We start from the raw sequence: 6,195 nt of genomic DNA, 5'->3' as shown, positions 1-6,195 counted from the left end.
CCCTGACTGTGAAGTAGCGCCTCCTGATACCTAGCCTGAATCTACTCTCTAGCAACTTATGGCCGTTAGTCCTTGTTACTCAGGGAGGTGCTCGGGGGACAAAGATCTCTCCCATTCCCCGCTGGTCCTCCCCTAGTAAGTTTATAGATGGCCACCAGGTCCCCCCTTAGCCTTCTCTTGTGAAGGCTGAACAGGTTAAGGTCCTGTAGCCTCTCCTCATAGGTCTGCCCTGCTATCTCCGGATTATGCAGGTGGCCCTCCTCTGGACCCTCTCCATGCTACCCACATCCCTCCTGAAGTGTGGCACCCAGAACTGAACACTACTCCAGCTGTGGCCTGACCAGTGCTGCATAGAGGGGGAGGATCACCTCCTTGGACCTGCTTGAGATGCATCTGTGGATGCATGATAAGGTGCGGTTAGCCCTACTGACCATGTCCTCACACTGATGGTCCATGTTCATCTTGGAGTCAATAATGACTCCAAGATCTCTTTCTGCCACTGTGCTTTCAAGAAGGGAATTCCCCAGCCTATAGGTATACTGCTGGTTCCTACTGCCTAAGTGCAGCACCCTGCTATTGTCAATATTGAATTCCATCCTATTTTCATTTGCCCACCCCTGTAACCTGTTCAGGTCCTGCTGTAATCTGTCCTTCCCTTCTAGCATGTTCACCTCAGCTCAAATCTTGGTGTTGTCTGCAAATTTAAACAGGGTCCTTTTCACCCCGTTGTCCAAGTCAATAGAGAATGAAAAAGGTTGTTGGAAACATATGGAATGACTTGGAAACCAACAAAGCATTTAAAGAACTTTATTTTTCATTCTCCTCAGTGTCCTTGTCTCCATTGTTGTTATTTGGTATAAGAGAGATTATTATTGCTGTGCTACACATCTTCATTCGAATTACTCATCAAAAAGTTGAATAGTACTTTTTGTAGTGGTAGGTAAAAAATGTTATTGTCTTAAAAACTAATTGGGAAAAGAATTGCTAGCTCTTTAAGTGTGGGTAGCTCTATCTTATTACTAAATTCTGCATGTGACTAAGTTTCCATTTGATACTAGTTAATTAGTAATTGGCAGGAACAGGCTTGTCTCCACTATAAATGCTTATGTGCTGCCAAACTTATGCCGTTTGTATCAGTGCTCAGCAATAATTCACAGAATGAATCGAAAAAGATTTGTGAACAAGTCCCTTAAATGTCAATATTTTATATCCTTTACTCTGGGGCTCAAATGCTCATGTCATGCTATTGCCTGCTTGCATGTGTAAGGAGATGGATGAGCTCAATAGCTGGATTATAGAGATCAGCCATCTGGATATGACTTGAGCCCCTGTTCTGTGTTTAATGAGATAGTCTCCATCCTAAAGAAATATGAAAATGACAGTACCTGCCCTTGCTATTTGTTGTTCAGCTCATATGCATTTTTTCAATTATGAGAATTCATCCTAGGAATCCAAAGGGAGTAAAAATATTAACTGAGATCAGATACACTTGTACTAGAAACGAATGGGAAATCACAATATTAACATGAGCTGTACAGTTAATATACCTTTTGAGCTTTTCCTTCAAAGACATTATGGTCTTCCTTTTTTATATGTATGTATGTGCACATATGTGCCCATAACATGCTGGGATTTAATGCAGGAAACAACATTTCTACATGTAACACTAGACTTGTTGTTATGCTAGGTTAACAAAATGGAATTACTAAATAGTACCTAGAAGAGCTCAACACATTCTGTTAAACAAGTGTAAAACACTGAATGTAACATGGACTTTAGATCTTGATTTTTTGGTCTATTTTTGTATGTACATGTAAATATACAATATATATCCCTTCCATTTGTGATATGGATTTGAAAGTAAAGAAGACTTCATCACTATTGGTTTCTTATGGTGCTGTCCTTGAAATAAATGCAGAATTATAGTATAGAGGGGTCACAACAATACTTTTTCCAGATAAAGTCTATGCTCTTATGATAAGGCTGTGGTTGAGGTGCTTTTGGAATATTTTGAATATTCCAGACAAGCTAGGTATCATTTTAAAACATCTGATGCTGGAAATTTTTTAATAAAATTGATTGCATTAAAATGAATACCTGATACCTTTTCTAAATGTATAAGCATGTATAAATAATAATTAAAATGATCAGGAGTTTGGTGAGATAATGAAGTAATGCATTAGTCTTTATTATATTTTTGGGACCTGATACCCAAAATGTAGTTTAAGATCTAATCTAGTCCCCACTGACTGGAAAGACAGTGCCTGGTATCACTTATGCAAAATGGGTATAAAACATTAGTTATCATGTGGTAGCACTTGTATCCTCTTTGCACTCATGGGGCATGTCCAGATGAACATGCATGTGCATTTCCCCAGGGGCAGCTAGCAGCAGCACATATTTGTGCTGATGCTTGTTGCCCCTGGGGAATACTTCTGCGCTCCAGCATGGGGCAAATTGCCCTGGGTGAGATAAAGGAGCACCTAGGCTGGCCCCAGCAGCTTTACCTGGGATCCTGGGGCTACAACGGTGGGTTCTGGGTGCACAGAGCCTGGCTGGCAGCCAGAGTGTGGCTCTGGCTGGCCAGGCTCTAGTTTCGGGTGGTGCACGCTGCTGCCCTGTGAACTATGCTTTTTTCAGTGCACTTTTTTTTAATACTGGGATTTCCCAGTATATATGTTTGGCTCTGTGCTGCAAATGCGCATCATGGAGAACCAAATCACATGAGTGAGGTACATTTACAATGCCTCAAAAACCTTTGAGGCGCCACAAGCACATGTGCATGCTCATATGATCATGCTCCAGTAGACAACTACATAAATTCCAAGGAAGTGGATAACATGGTTTATTATTTTCATTATTGCCTTAGTCTCTGAAGGCCGTAGTCAGGAGTGAATCTCTGTTGTGCTGGGTGGCATACAAACATAGAATATGAGATAGTCCCTGCCCTGTAGAACTAATAGTCTAAATAGGCTAACCCCCATTTTACTGATGTACAAAGAGACTGACTACCTTGTTATGGAAGTGTATGGCAGAGCTGAGAATTTAGCTCAGGTCACTTAAATCCCACTCCAGTATCTTAATCACACAAAAAAGAACCTGTACAGTTCAAAGAAGTTTGTATGTTGAGGAAATAATGATACTCGAGTTCATATTAGCATTTCTTTTTCATAAACTGGCTCTTTTTCATATCTTGCATGGCCCTATTGCCTTTTTTTTTTTTCCTCAGACTCCTCCCCATTTTCAATCAGTGTCTTATGTCAATGCACTTGGAAGGCTTATTGGGGTAGTATGGATAAGTCACACCATAGAACAGAATCAATGGGCTGGGAGGGACCTCAAAAAGGATAATTTAGTACGATGCCTTGCACAAATTGTTCCTAAACCATTCCAAACAAATACCTATCCAACATCTGCTAAATAACATCCATAGATTTCATAGACATTAGGGCTGGAAGGGACCTCATAAGATCATCAGGTCCAGCCCCCTGCCCAAGGGAAAGGAAGCCAGCTAGGGTCAAAGGATCCCAGCAAGAAAAAAAAGTCCAAAAAATGGACTTAAAAACTTTTAAGTGCAAAAAATGTTTCTTAAAAGTGTCCAGAGAAGGTACTTGTACCATCTCTGTGGGGAGACTGTTCCTGGCCTTGAGGGCTCAAACAGTAAAGAAGTTTTTCCTTATGTGCAACCTAAAACAGTCTTGCAGGAGTTTGTGACCATTGGACCTTGTCATCTTTTGGGGTGCTCTGGTGAACAGGCATTCCCCCAGATCCTGAGGCAGCTTGTTTTTGTCTCCCAAAAATGTTTTTCTTCCTTGTTTTGGGTTTTTATTTAAATCTGCTTTCCTACAGTATAAAATCACTGCCTCATGTCTTGTCCTCTGTAGCAAAGGCAAACAGTTCTCCTTCTTCTTTATGTCAGCCTTTCAAATATCTGAAAATGGCTATCCGATCTCTTTAATCTCCTCTTTTCCAAGCCAATCATCTCTTGTTGTCTCAGGCTTTGCTCATGCAGACAGCTTCCACTCCAACCCCTTCCTACCTTCAAGTCATGCAGAACCAGAACTCACGCAAGATGAAGTAATTGATGATCAGAGCTCTTAAGATGCATGAGATGGATTTGTGATCATTGTCTTAAGAATGAATTATTAGAATTTGACTAGCCAGTATAAAATATGTGAATCAGAGTCTGCTGCTATCCTTAACCTTTTTGGTATTGCATATTTGGATTAGCAAGTCCTACACATTTCATTTTTTTTCTTCTGGTTGCTATGGCTTTACAAAGGAGAATATGAATAACCAGTCAATCAAATGAGTCTGTATGGGCAGCAGAAATATCATGCTGCTGATTTCCATGAAATGTAAACAAGATTAAAAACCTCATTCTTAAAATAATGACTACAATGCGAATAGAAAAAAAGGAATTTCATTATAATTCATTGTTAGGCTAACAGCCATGAGCAGAATAAGAACAGGGTTTAATAGTAGATGCTCTACTATCCTTCAGATACTAAAGAGAGAAAAAGATAAATAGAGTCTTTTCATGCTGAACTATATTGTTGAGCAAGGAGTAGGTAAAAGGAAAATATATGAGTAGGAAGCATATACAGAGAAATTAGTCTAAATGAGGCAATCTTGAGCTCCTTAAAGTATGGCCATACAATCAGTTACCCTCAGAGCAAAGGAAGGAGGCTTTACCACCTTTAGCACCACATTTGCTCTGTGGTGTTTGTCTGCATGCCATACCTGGTGGTAACTGGAAGCTGTCCCTGCAGTACCTTGTCCTTCTTTCATTGAAAGTGAATTTACTCTGGTTTATCTTCCACTTACAGTGGAGTAAAAGTGTGCACAGAAGCACTTACCATGGAGCACCTGATGCATGATTTACCCCTTTTTACCTCACAGGTAGTTGCTTGTTTGTCCCTATCATTACTTAGATAAAACTCCTCTTGAAGTGAATAAGAGCTTTGCCATAAGAAGGATCTGAGAATCAAGGCCAGCATAAAATCAAATTCAGCTATATCGTTTTTGTAATTCAAACACTGGAAGAAAGACATAACTCTAACCCAAAGGAAATCCTGAGAAAACCACTGAGTACGTTTCCCACTAATGTACTGTACGTGAGGGAATAAGTGTACAACAAAACAAACCACTTAAAAGCAAGCCATGACAGAATCACTGCACAGAGGAACTAGAACAGTCTTACATGTATGGTATATAGGAATACAAAAGGACAGGGGCAATTGTCATTTTACTATCTTTTATAGCTGCTATTACTTTGGCAAGAAGACCGAAAGAAGATATCCTCAATTAAAGCAGCTGTACTATGAGGCCTACAGACCCAGATTCTGTGCTGCTTACTACTTGTTTAAGCCCGCGCAGTCACTTTCCCAATAGATAAGTGTCTTAGAAGAGTGGTCCTTTTTCACCTGGCAAGGCACTTTGCAATCTCATTCTCTCAATGGGAAGCTGAATGCACCTGCAGAACAGGTAAGCATGGGAGATACCAACAAGGAGCCAACAGAAAACACACCCAGGTGTGTGTGAACCCTGCAAGTGTTTGACTTTGGCCTGCACAATGTACATCACTATGCTTTCAAGCTCTGCAGCAACAGGAGGAGGGAAGCCTACCAATGTTTTGCCTGCTAGACTAATGGTTAGTCTCCTCATCCAGGAAATGGGACCCTTAGGTTCTTGACCTTGCTCAGCCTGAGGGGATTTCAGTTGGTGCCTTCTGCTTCCTATGAAAGTATCCTCCTGAAGGACCCAAGTCTTCTCTTTTGTTGAAGCTGGGTCACTGGGCAGAAAAAAATGCAGAAGCCATGGGCCTAGAAGGAGAGCACGTAAGGTGAAGCTTGAATCCAGCCAAGTAAGTTTAGCACTCTTGCAGGAGAAAGAAAGCCATGAGCAGTGGCCCTTACTTCAAATGCTTTTATACTTAAATAGCAGATAGCAAACCCCCTAGTTCTTTTACTTCAAGAGGACTGTCTACCTCACTAAATTAGAAACCCCTTTACTTGTTTCCTTCCTGACTGTGGCTTGCTTTCTATTTTGCTCAAAAGCCCAGCTTCAATAGGAAGTGTAGATGGCAGCCTCAGACCTGCCTTGTCCATAGCTTGGTGCAGAGAGGACTTTTGTCTTGAAAAGTAGGAGATCTGGGCTCGGTTCTTCTCAGGTTGAGTGGGACCAAGAGTCCTG

Source organism: Crocodylus porosus, unplaced genomic scaffold, assembly GCF_001723895.1.
Source record: "Crocodylus porosus isolate Cpor-Errol unplaced genomic scaffold, CroPor_comp1, whole genome shotgun sequence".
In the NCBI taxonomy this organism is placed as follows: Eukaryota; Metazoa; Chordata; order Crocodylia; family Crocodylidae; genus Crocodylus; species Crocodylus porosus.
Note: the sequence above shows the minus strand (reverse complement) of the source record.